Below are 12,642 nucleotides of genomic sequence, written 5' to 3'. Positions count from 1 at the left end.
CATGCCTCCTCTCGAGGAGATCACATGCTAGAGGAGGAGATGGACGATACACAAGAGAAACACATGAAATTTAAGTATATTAGATAGTGAATTCCATGACAGGGATTTCTTAGGTGGGTAGGAGGATGAGTTACAACTTTACATAAAGGGGATTGGGGAAGCCTCAGCAGGAAGGTGACATTTAAGTAGAGACCTTAATTAAGGAGGTCAGAAAGAAGAAACATTATAAGCAGAGAGAGTCACAGGTGCAAAGGTCCTGTGGTGACAGCATGCTGTGGGCACTGTGTGTGCTCTGGAAACAGGAGGGAAGCTGAATCAATGGACCAGACAGAATGAGGAGAGGGAACAGCAATAAGAAGTGAGATCGGAGAGTATACGGTAGAAACTGAGTGGTGAAAGAAGGTAGCAGATCCAGTAAAGCCATACAGGCTATATGGATCCAGGTTCTTTTTCATTTGTCGGTTTTCTTAATAAGTAAAAAACATTGGAAGTTGTAAGCCAAAGAGTGATAATCTAACTTACGTTTTAACAGGCTTACTCTGGCAGTGTTAGAATAGACTTGACGTCAAGATCAGAAGGGAGATCACACAAAAGAATATGATAATAATCACAGTAAGGAATTGTAATGGCTTGGATGGAGGTGGTAGTGATAGAAAGGTTAAGGATTTATCAGATTCTAATAAAGACAGTGGATATCGACAACGTATTCTGATGAAGTTCAGATGCCATAATGCAGAAGGAACTTCATGATCCAAGTGCTCTAGCCACTGCTTGCCTCTCATGCCACATTCCAGCCACCTTGACCTGCCTCTGTTTCCCCTGGTGCCCTGCCCTCTCGCCCTAGCAGATGCTAACCTGCAGTCACCCAGCAGGACTCAAGCTTGAATTCACCTCCTCCAAGGAGCCTTCAAAGCCCTCATCACACTAGTTCTGTTTATTTGTCTACCTCCCACCCCACCATTACATTTCTAGCTGCTTGAAATTCTATTCTGTGACTTGGTCAAGGTTACATCCTTGTGGTTTAAACAGTATTTGCCATAAAATCAACATTCATAAATCTCTGTTTAATGAATGAGTGAAATCCCATTTTTATTTCATGCTTTTAAATTTACTTAATTGCTCTGCCCTCATTTGTAAAATTGGGTAATAACTTCCTTACTAATTTTGTTGATGTGAAGATGTAAGTGTCCAAGATAGATACAGGCAGAGAAGAGGCACACAGACATTTCTATAGCTTCACTCACCGATTTTCAGTTTATACAACTAAGGAAGGCTGTCTTATTTTGGCTGACTTTGTTTGCCTTTTGAAAAACATTTCACCACTTTTTATTTAAACTGCCACTTTACTTTTTTGAATGCTTGCTTTACCTTTTAAAATATTAGCCGAAGGATAGGGAAAAGACGTTGGATTCAGTGAGAAACAAACCAAACTTTTGCAAGAGCTTTGCTTATTCAAACAAAAACAGTACTGTGAATCCCCCCAAAGGGAGAGTGGGTGCTGACCTAATCTTGTTTGCTTTCCTATTCAGTATTCTTTCCTACCAGCCTCCCTGGGGGCCTTAAAAGGAATTACCAAACTGCACAAAGAACTGCCCTGATGGTCATGCTTACTTGGTGTTTCTGGTCTAATGGATGAGTGATGTTGAAATAACAGAAAAGTGCATTTTTTCATTTTTATTTTGATAGCTTAACATTTTTAGGAAGTTTGTCTTCCTCTCCAAAAAAGTATTACATAGAAACAGCAAATTGATTGCTTAGTAGGAAAAAAAAAAAAAAATACCGTCACAGTCCCCGGGAGAAACTGAAATGATCATTAATTTAAGTAATTGTAGCCTCTATTTGTTGGTATTTACTATACAGGCTAAGCAGGCACTGGGATGTGTGAATTTTCTCATTTACCACCCACTCCTCTAGAGGTCTATGAAATGTGTACTAGTATTATCACCATTTTGCATGTATGGAATGTGAAGCTTCAAGTGATATAGCAGTAACTTGCCTAAGGTTACATAGCCTTCTAAGTGGCAGAACCTGTAGACTAGTGACTCCGTGATACATATGTCCCTCTAGAAGTGCCTTTTCATTTGTATCTTCCCATTTTATGAATCGTATATCAAGGCTTTCCATATCATTCTTCAATTGTTGTGGTGGGTCCTCTACACAAAGCAAGAAGGAGAGAAAATTAGATAAGTCACCTTTTTAATTTTCCTTGTTCACCATGTAGACCATGCCAAAGGAATCTTCTTAAAACACTGCTTTCCTCTGACTCCTGCACTACACATAAAGCATTGATAACTCCCATTGCTCTCATCCCAGTAGAACATAGGTCATATTTCTTTGTCTGACATTCGAGGTCTTCACCCTCTGCCCTGGTCTTCTTATCTGGTATTATCTGGGCCTTATACTCAAGGCCGCAGCATGAGTTTCTGTACTGAAAGGCTGCTCAGCTGTATGCAATAAGCCTGTTTTAAAAAGGCTTCAACGCAAGTCCATCTGTCTGCGCTCCATTTTTTAAATACCCCTTGGGCTCTCCAACTCCATTCCCATTTCATCGCTCTTGAATGCCTCCCTCTATCATTTGTCTATTGAGATCCTATCATATTGAAATGACTGCTCAAGCTGTTCATTTTTAACCATGTCTTTCCTGATCACCTTAGTCAGAAGCAATTTCTCTTTTGTTCCACATTCGAATAAAATTTACTTTGAACCATACATTCATGGCGCTATTCCCATATTGATTTGAATAGGAACCTGTCGCATCTCCTTTACTAGATTTCAATCATCTTGAATATAGGAACTTGTAAGAGTCCAGGATAGGTTTGGTTATGGTGTAATAAAGAAGTTTCTCAGTGAGTTAGAATAGCAAATGTGTATTTCCATCTCATGTTCTGTGTTCATCAGCTCTGAACTTGACTTCCATAGCATCATCCTCCACCATGTGGGAAGTGGCCAGTTACAATGGCAAGGGCAAGGAGAGGTAAGGTAAACACTAGTTCTTAGGGCTTCAGAGGTAGCACATCACACACATCAAACCTACTTACATTTTATTGTCCAAAACAAGTAATTGGCCAAGGACAACTTCAAGGAGAGTGGAGACATGCAAACACAGCATGGTCCTGGAAGGAGGTGAAATAGGATATTTATAAAATTCCCTAATGGTTCTCAAAGCCATCTTCACAGGCCTCACCAGAACTAAGGCCTTTACCCACTTCTGCATTTCAGGCATGCCTCACCAAGACAAAGACTAAGACCATCTTCTTGTACTTCTCTACCATGTCAGTATATAAGGGTAGGGCTGAATTGGCAAATACTCTTCCTGTTCTGGCTCCAAGTGTTTCATAACCATGAAAGTACAAAGCCAGAAAGAACAATCGTGCCTGTACAACCTCAGATGCCCTTTGACCTTCACACACAATTAATATTGTCTTGCTAATCATTAAAAGGCTGATGTCTCTGTTATTGACAGATTCAAAATCTCTGTGGCATACAAAAATAAACATGTTTTCTCTCACTCACACATCTTCAGGGTAGCTGGGATGTAGCTGAGCTATGTCAGCCTCAGCTGGGTTGGGGTCCAGGCTTCAGATTGTTTCCAAGTTATTCCGTGTGTCTCTCTCTCATCCACTTAGAAAACTTACTCAAGGTATCTTCTCATGATAAAAGGCAGGAATACAAGAGTGCAAGCCCAACTGGGCAAGTGTAGGTTATGCCTCTGATCAAATTGTATCTGATAAGATCTATTTGACCAAAGTAAAACACGTACTCAAGCCCCAGACCAAGAGGTGGAAAAGAACACTTTGTCCACCATGAGACAAAGTCACAGGGGCAAGGAGAGAAATAGTATACTCCTTCCGCCAATGAAGTAGGGAAAGACGTAACACTTGTGTGCAAGAATCTATCTACCCTATTTGATGTCAAACGAGGGGGAAATACATGAATTTTATGATAACTTTTTTTTTTTACACTCAAGCAATACTTTCTGCAGGACTTTTCTAAGTCAGAAAGATGGATGTGCACTTATCTAGAGGGTTACGTCTGAGTTGTGTATGTTAACTGACCTCCGGAACTATGTTTTTTAAAATAAATTGCTTGTTCTTCTTCCACTGCAAATCACACAGAGAAAGCTTTGAACTGCTGGAAATTAGAAGGTGTCTGATGTGTTAGCATTTGTGGGATGATTGGGACTCCATGCCTATATTATTTGGAGCATTTGTGTCAGGTGTGATATGGCCAGTGCCAAGTTGTTGGCAGTAGCACCATTATCACACAGCTCCAGCAAAGATTTCCAATGTAGGTAACAAGGTTCTTGTCCCCTTGTCAGGATTCAGCAGGAATCTTGAAGGGAAATAGATTGAGCTCCTAGAACTCTTGCTACTACCAGCAGATCAGGAAGGGGGTCTTAAGTATTTCTACCCTGAAGACATACTGGAATCACTCTCCAGTTATATAAGGTGGCACATGCTTACATAATTAATTAGAGATTTGCAGGACATTAAATTTAAAATGACTAAAACACGACAAAAATATTTAGAAAAATAGAGGCCAGGAAGAGAGAGGAGAGATCTAATGCAAGAAAATATTAATGCAAATCCGACTGTAGAGTGGAGTTCAAGAAACAGGAATGAGAAGTAAATTGTTTAAAATAACCCATTTGGAGAACTCTTTTTTCTGCAGAAGGTCCAAGAAAATTGAGGCACTCAAAAGTTTTTGAGTATAGAGTTTATCTTATATTGAAAAACCACATAGACATATGCAAAAGCAGTGGAACTACAGTTTCTGACTTGAATTCAGTTCTGTGGGTCTGAAACAAGAAGCTCTGGAGGGTCTAAGGGAAGCAGATTAGAACAAAGAGCTGGACTGGAAAATTTCATAGTGCTGCTTGTGGTAGTAAGCTCTATAATTTACCAATAAGAACATAATTTTTATCCCCCAAATTGTGTGCTCTGTGGTAAGGTAAATTATCATTTTCTAGTCTAAACAAATGGCTGCAATATTCTGGTGTGGATTCTGCCCCATGAAAAAAAGGATATGAACTATTGGTGTAGGACTGGCGCTGACCTTCCAGGGTTTGAAGAACGCATTCTCTCTTCAGCTTTCCACGGGTGTCAATGGAGAACACAGGGTGAACACTGCTTGCCAGTGTCCTGGTGGCCCCCACCATCATTTGCATTTAGCCAGTGTGGTCCATCCCATCCCATATGTGATGATGGAAATGTTCTATGTCTGTGCCACCAAGAAAGGGGCCACTTGCCACATGTGGCTATTGAGCACTTGACAAGTGGCTGATATGACTGAAAAAAATAATACTTTTAAAATTTAATTTAATTTAATTTAATTTGAATAGTTACACGTGGCAAGTGGCTGCCATATTGAATAGCACAGTTCTAGAATCTCTGAGTCCTCTGAGCCTCCACAGTCTTTTAAGTACTCAAAAGCCGCTCACATGGTCCCTGTTCTGCAAACACATACTCTCACTGCCAGTAACTGAGTGCCAAGGAGCAAGTTGCAGTATCTTAGCAGCTTTTTCAATTGTCAAAAGAAAAAAAAATTTCTGCTTCTGGGCAGACATCTGACTGTGCAGCCGTTGCAGAGAGACAATTTAGTTCAGAATTATGTGCCACCCTGACTCTACCTGGCAGGTGCCTTCTGTGCTAGCTCTTCTATCTGCAAACTTGAGAAAGATGACAGGGTTTTAAATGATTAACTCCTCTGGGCCACATTACTTAATTATACAGTACATCCAGGGATAGGCACATGGGTCTTTTATGGTAAATGATATGACGGTCTTAAAAACTCATTAATATGTCATTAACCAAGCAGACATTTACTAATTAAACAATTAGCCCCTCTGTTCTATTCCTTTGTTCCTCCCAGAGATGCTCAGTTACCCAGATCCCCAATTTAGCAGAAGTCCCCCCCTTCTTTTCCCAGAGAAAATCACTCGTAAAGCAAACTCAGAAACTAAATGATTTTACCAGATTTTTTTTCTAAGTTGGCTACAAAGACAATCAAAGCTGATTTCCACAGCATAAATGAATGTAGATGTTGGTCTAGTTTAAATAAATCATCTTGATATGTAAACCAATTTTAGATATATGTGAAATAGCATCCGCCATAACTGGCATAAATAGTGAATATAACAAAACTACATATCCCAGTTAAGTAAATACAGACAGACAAGATTAATGACTTGAGATGTATTAATACGATTCATCACATAAAGTCAGTACCAAAGAAATATGTAATGTTCTTAACTTTGTATCTCAGAAGGTTTTTAATATCCATTATGCTTTCAGCTAATTTTAGCTAAATCATATTTGTTGCGTTGAAACTATACTAAACTGTGGCACAAGGGGGATTATTCAGAATATCAAAATATAACATCACAAATGTCTTATGAAACAAATGTCTGGTGTATTTTAAAAAATGAAATGTAATAGTTTAAAATTCGGATTAGCAATTTTCTAAGAACATTCAGAAGTATTAGAACACATGCATATTTTTTCAGCTACATTTTGGTTCTCTATTTTAAGATTCAACTTGACAGTTACTTTTATCAATCTCCTGCTGACCTAAAGTAATGAACACTGGCAAAGGATCAAAAGCTGGGTAATAACTGGAATAGTCCAGAGATGATAAAAAAAAAACACAAAAATAATACGCTGGAATTGCTGGAGCTCAGATGACCACGTTCTCATGTAGCATGATCAGCTCCAAGTTGGTCAACTATTTTTGGTTTTTCTAGTTTGTCTATTGGCTTGTCTTTCTGCTTTCCAACGAGGTGATGAAGCTGAGTGAGAATTAACACAATGCCATAAATTATACTAACAGCAAAGTATGTCTAGTTAAGATTCTCAAAGTATGTCTAGTTAAGATTCTCAATAGCTCTAATCTCGTGGAGGACCAGCAAATGGATTATCCACTCCATGAAATGGGTATGCAAGGGGTCTCAGGGTACGTGCAGCACTGTGCCCAGGGCATTAATTGCTCCAGAAAAGCCCACTTCATGCAGACGACACTGATTCTTAGACCAGAAACAGCTCTACAGTGAAGTTAATAATGCTTGAGCTTCAGGACCCCTCACTGGCCCAGGCTCTTGCAAGTACTGGGAGCTAGTACTTACTGGTTGGGCAGGGGAAGTCAGGCAACAGTTAGGAAAAACTCTGTAAATTGCCGCAAGTGATTTAAGAAAGAAGAGGCATGGATCTTCAAAGCTCCTGTTACATGTCCACATTTCTATTCCCATTCCACATAAATATTGACTTTCATATTTATTTATATTTAAAATTTTCAGTACCTTTTTAAAAGGAGAACTCCTCAAATAATGTAAGCTTTGGGATGTACAAACATGGATCTCCTCTTAAGTTAACTGATGTGTTTGCTGCTGATATTAAATAATGGGCACTGATTGCTAGAATCTATTGTAAAATGCTATTTGATTTAGCACAAAGCTGAGGAATATTAATTGAGTATGTGAGTATTTAAGGGTATTCTGCAAAGAGCATCATGATTTTTGTGACTTTCTGCTGGCAGAAAACGATTGGAAAACTCTCACTCCACATAGAAAACACTGGGCAGAGAAGCAGAGGATCTGGCTGTCCTTGTCTGTGCAGCGCTAAGGGACTCTGTGACCTTGGGAAAGTTAGTGTCTCTGGCCCTCACTATGCTCATCTATAAAAAGAGCATGGAATGGAGAGTGGACTAGATCCTCGGTACTCAAAACGTGGTCCAAGAAAGTGCTTTAGAAATGCAGAAACTCAAGTCCCACCCCAGACCACCTGAATCCAAATCTGCATTTTATCAAGATCCCCAGGAGATTCATATTTGCCTTGAAGTTTGAAAAGGGCAAGTACAGGAATGCCCCTAATACCCCTTCCAGGTCTAAATTCCCAGGACTAAAGTGTAGGAGGGCACACAGAAATTAACTGAAATATTTAGGAAAAAAATATTAAACTCTTGCTCAACTTTACCTTCTCCTCACTATCCTTTTATCCCCAACCACTCACAAATTTTCTTTTTATCCTCCAGTCCAATCATATTTTATCTATTGTTCATATTATTTGGTTTATCTAATTTCTTAGAATAAATTCACTGAGGAATTTCAGTTTTGCTTAATCATAATTGTGTTAGTTTTTTCTCACACTGCTATAAAGACATATCCAAGACTGGGTAGTTTATAAACGAAAGAAATCTAATGGACTCACATATCCGCATGACTGGGGAGGCTTTAGGAAACTTATAATCACGGCAGAAGGTGAGAGAGAAGCAAAGGCATGTCTTACACGGAGGCAGGTAAAGGACAGCAAATGAGGGAAGTGGGAGGAGCCCCTTATAAAACCACCAGATCTCATGAGAAATTACTCACTATCACAAGAACAGCATGAGGGAAACCACCCTCATGATCCAATCGCCTCTGACCAGGTCCTGCCCTTGACATGTGAGGATTATGGAGATTACAATTCAAAATGAGATTTGGGTGGAGACACACAGCCAAACCATATCAATTATGACCTTTCACATGTTGCTGAATGTTTGAATGTTTGTGTTCTCCCAAAATTTGTATGTTGAAATCTCCCAAAGTGATGATAGTAGGAAGTAGAACCTTTGGGAGATGATTAGTTTACAAGGGCAGAGCCCCCATGCAGGGGATTAATGCCCTTATAAAACAGGCCCAAGGGATCTCATTCATCCCTTCCATCGCGTGAGGTCACAGTGAAGAGACGATGCCATCTACAAGGAAGTGGGCCCTCACTAGACACTGACTATTCCAGCACCTTGATCTTGGACTTCCCAGCCTCCAGATTGGTAAGAGAGAAGTTTCTGTTGTTTATAAACCACTCAGTCAAGATGGCCGAATAGGAACAGCTCCAGTCTCCAACTCCCAGCGCCAGCAACACAGAAGACCGGTGATTTCTGCATTTTCAACTGAGGTACTGGGGTCATCTCACTAGGGAGTGCTGGACAATCGGTGCTGGTCAGCTGCTGCAGCCCGACCAGCGAGAGCTGAAGCAGGGTGAGGCATCGCCTCACCTGGGAAGCACAAGGGGGAAGGGAATCCCTTTTTCTAGCCAGGGGAACTGAGACACACAATGCCTGGAAAATCAGGTAACTCCCACCCCAATACTGTGCTTTAAGCAAACGGGCACACCAGGAGATTATACCCCACACCTGGCCGGGAGGGTCCCACGCCCACAGAGCCTCCCTCATTGCTAGCACAGCAGTCTGCGATCTAACCGCAAGGCAGCAGTGGGGCTGGGGGAGGGGCACCCGCTATTGCTGAGGCTTAAGTAGGTAAACAAAGCCGCTGGGAAGCTCGAACTGGGTGGAGCTCACAGCAGCTCAAGGAAACCTGCCTGTCTCTGTAGACTCCACCTCTGGGGACAGGGCACAGCTAAACAACAACAACAACAACAAAAAAGCAGCAGAAACCTCTGCAGACGCAAATGACTCTGTCTGACAGCTTTGAAGAGAGCAGTGGATCTCCCAACACTGAGGCTGAGATCTGAGAAGGGACAGACTGCCTGCTCAAGTGGGTCCCTGACCCCTGAGTAGCCTAACTGGGAGACATCCCCCACTAGGGGCAGTCTGACACCCCACACCTCACAGGGTGGAGTATACCCCTGAGAGGAAGTTTCCAAAGTAAGAATCAGACAAGTACTCTCGCTGTTCAGCAACATTCTATCTTCTGCAGCCTCTGCTGCTGATACCCAGGCAAACAGGGTCTGGAGTGGACCTCAGGCAATCTCCAACAGACCTACAGCCGAGGGTCCTGACTGTTAGAAGGAAAAATATCAAACAGGAAGGACACCTACACCAAAACCCCATCAGTACATCACCATCATCAAAGACCAGAGGCAGATAAAACCACAAAGATGGGGGAAAAGCAGGGCAGAAAAGCTGGAAATTCAAAAAATAAGAGTGCATCTCCCCCTGCAAAGGAGCACAGCTCATCTCCAGCAACGGATCAAAGCTGGACGGAGAATGACTTTGACGAGATGAGAGAAGAAGGCTTCAATCCATCAAACTTCTCAGAGCTAAAGGAGGAATTACGTACCCAGCGCAAAGAAACTAAAAATCTTGAAAAAAGAGTGGAAGAATTCATAGCTAGAGTAATTAATGCAGAGAAGGTCATAAACGAAATGACAGAGATGAAAACCATGACACGAGAAATACGTGACAAATGCACAAGCTTCAGTAACCAACTCGATCAACTGGGAGAAAGAGTATCAGCGATTGAGGATCAAATGAATGAAATTAAGCGAGAAGAGAAACCAAAAGAAAAAAGAAGAAAAAGAAATGAACAAAGCCTGCAAGAAGTATGGGATTATGTAAAAAGACCAAATCTACGTCTGATTGGGGTGCCTGAAAGTGAGGGGGAAAATGGAACCAAGTTGGAAAACACTCTTCAGGACATCATCCAGGAGAACTTCCCCAACCTAGTAGGGCAGGCCAACATTCAAATTCAGGAAATACAGAGAACACCACAAAGATACTCCTCGAGAAGAGCAACTCCAAGACACATAATTGCCAGATTCACCAAAGTTGAAATGAAGGAAAAAATCTTAAGGGCAGCCAGAGAGAAAGGTCGGGTTACCCACAAAGGGAAGCCCATCAGACTAACAGCAGATCTCTTGGCAGAAACTCTACAAGCCAGAAGAGAGTGGGGACCAATATTCAACAATCTTAAAGAAAAGAATTTTAAACCCAGAATTTCATATCCAGCCAAACTAAGTTTCATAAGTGAAGGAGAAACAAAATCCTTTACAGATAAGCAAATGCTTAGAGATTTTGTCACCACCAGGCCTGCCTTACAAGAGACCCTGAAGGAAGCACTAAACATGGAAAGGAACAACCGGTACCAGCCATTGCAAAAACATGCCAAAATGTAAAGACCATAGAGGCTAGGAAGAAACTGCATCAACTAACAAGCAAAATAACCAGTTAATATCATAATGGCAGGATCAAGTTCACACATAACAATCTTAACCTTAAATGTAAATGGACTAAATGCTCCAATTAAAAGACACAGACTGGCAAACTGGATAAAGAGTCAAGACCCATCACTCTGCTGTATTCAGGAGACCCATCTCACATGCAGAGACACACATAGGCTCAAAATAAAGGGATGGAGGAAGATCTACCAAGCAAATGGAGAACAAAATAAAGCAGGGGTTACAATCCTAGTCTCTGATAAAACAGACTTTAAACCATCAAAGATCAAAAGAGACAAAGAAGGCCATTACATAATGGTAAAGGGATCAATTCAACAGGAAGAGCTAACTATCCTAAATATATATCCACCCAATACAGGAGCACCCAGATTCATAAAGCAAGTCCTTAGAGACTTACAAAGAGACTTAGACTCCCATACAATAATAATGGGAGACTTCAACATTCCACTGTCAACATTAGACAGATCAACGAGACAGAAAGTTAACAAGGATATCCAGGAATTGAACTCAGCTCTGCAGCAAGCAGACCTAATAGACATCTATAGAACTCTCCACCCCAAATCAACAGAATATACATTCTTCTCAGCACCACATCGCACTTATTCCAAAATTGACCACATAATTGGAAGTAAAGCACTCCTCAGCAAATGTACAAGAACAGAAATTATAACAAACTGTGCCTCAGACCACAGTGCAATCAAACTAGAACTCAGGACTAAGAAACTCAACCTAAACCACTCAACTACATGGAAACTGAACAACCTGCTCCTGAATGACTACTGGGTGCGTAACAAAATGAAGGCAGAAATAAAGATGTTCTTTGAAACCAATGAGAACAAAGATACAACATACCAGAATCTCTGGGACACATTTAAAGCAGTGTGTAGAGGGAAATTTATAGCAATAAATGCCCACAAGAGAAAGCTGGAAAGATCTAAAATTGACAGTCTAACATCACAATTAAAAGAACTAGAGAAGCAAGAGCAAAAACATTCAAAAGCTAGCAGAAGGCAAGAAATAACTAAGATCAGAGCAGAATTGAAGGAGATAGAGACACAAAAAACTCTCCAAAAAATCAATGAATCCAGGAGTTGTTTTTTTGAAAAGATCAACAAAATTGACAGACTGCTAGCAAGATTAATAAAGAAGAAAAGAGAGAAGAATCAAATAGACACAATAAAAAATAATAAAGGGGATATCACCACCAACCCCACAGAAATACAAACTACCATCAGAGAATACTACAAACACCTCTACGCAAATAAACTAGAAAATCTAGAAGAAATGGATAATTTCCTGGACACGTACACTCTTCCAAGACTAAACCAGGAAGAATTTGAATCCCTGAAGAGACCAATAGTAGGCTCTGAAATTGAGGCAATAATTAATAGCCTACCAACCAAAAAAAGTCCAGGACCAGATGGATTCACAGCCAAATTCTACCAGAGGTACAAGGAGGAGCTGGTACCATTCTTTCTGAAACTATTCCAATCAATAGAAAAAGAGGGAATCCTCCCTAACTCATTTTATGAGGCCAACATCATCCTGATACCAAAGCCTGGCAGAGACACAACAAAAAAAGAGAATTTTAGACCAATATCCCTGATGAACATCGATGCAAAAATCCTCAATAAAATACTAGCAAACCGGATTCAGCAGCACATCAAAAAGCTTATCCACCATGATCAAGTGG

The 12,642-nt window shown here is 40.7% G+C and overlaps 1 long non-coding RNA gene across 4 annotated transcripts in view; it reads right to left on the bottom strand.

Annotated features, from left to right (window-relative positions):
- The window catches only part of LOC140708818 (uncharacterized), a 357,070-nt gene that overhangs the window by 140,509 nt on the left and 203,919 nt on the right, over positions 1-12,642 (bottom strand). The window contains exons 5-6 of one of the 4 annotated variants that reach the window (XR_012089026.1): positions 3,039-3,113; positions 1,599-2,153 (exon numbers count right to left, since the gene is read on the bottom strand). The exons of 2 other annotated variants lie outside the window; for them this stretch is intronic. This is a non-coding gene — a long non-coding RNA (uncharacterized lncRNA). Of the gene's footprint in view, positions 1-1,598; positions 2,154-3,038; positions 3,114-12,642 lie in introns of those variants that run through there. One more of the 4 variants, XR_012089025.1, reaches the window with a different exon arrangement.

The sequence above is a fragment of the Chlorocebus sabaeus genome, chromosome 17 (assembly GCF_047675955.1).
Source record: "Chlorocebus sabaeus isolate Y175 chromosome 17, mChlSab1.0.hap1, whole genome shotgun sequence".
NCBI classification, from domain to species: Eukaryota; Metazoa; Chordata; class Mammalia; order Primates; family Cercopithecidae; genus Chlorocebus; species Chlorocebus sabaeus.
Note: the sequence above shows the minus strand (reverse complement) of the source record. Positions and strands in the feature narration are given on the sequence as shown.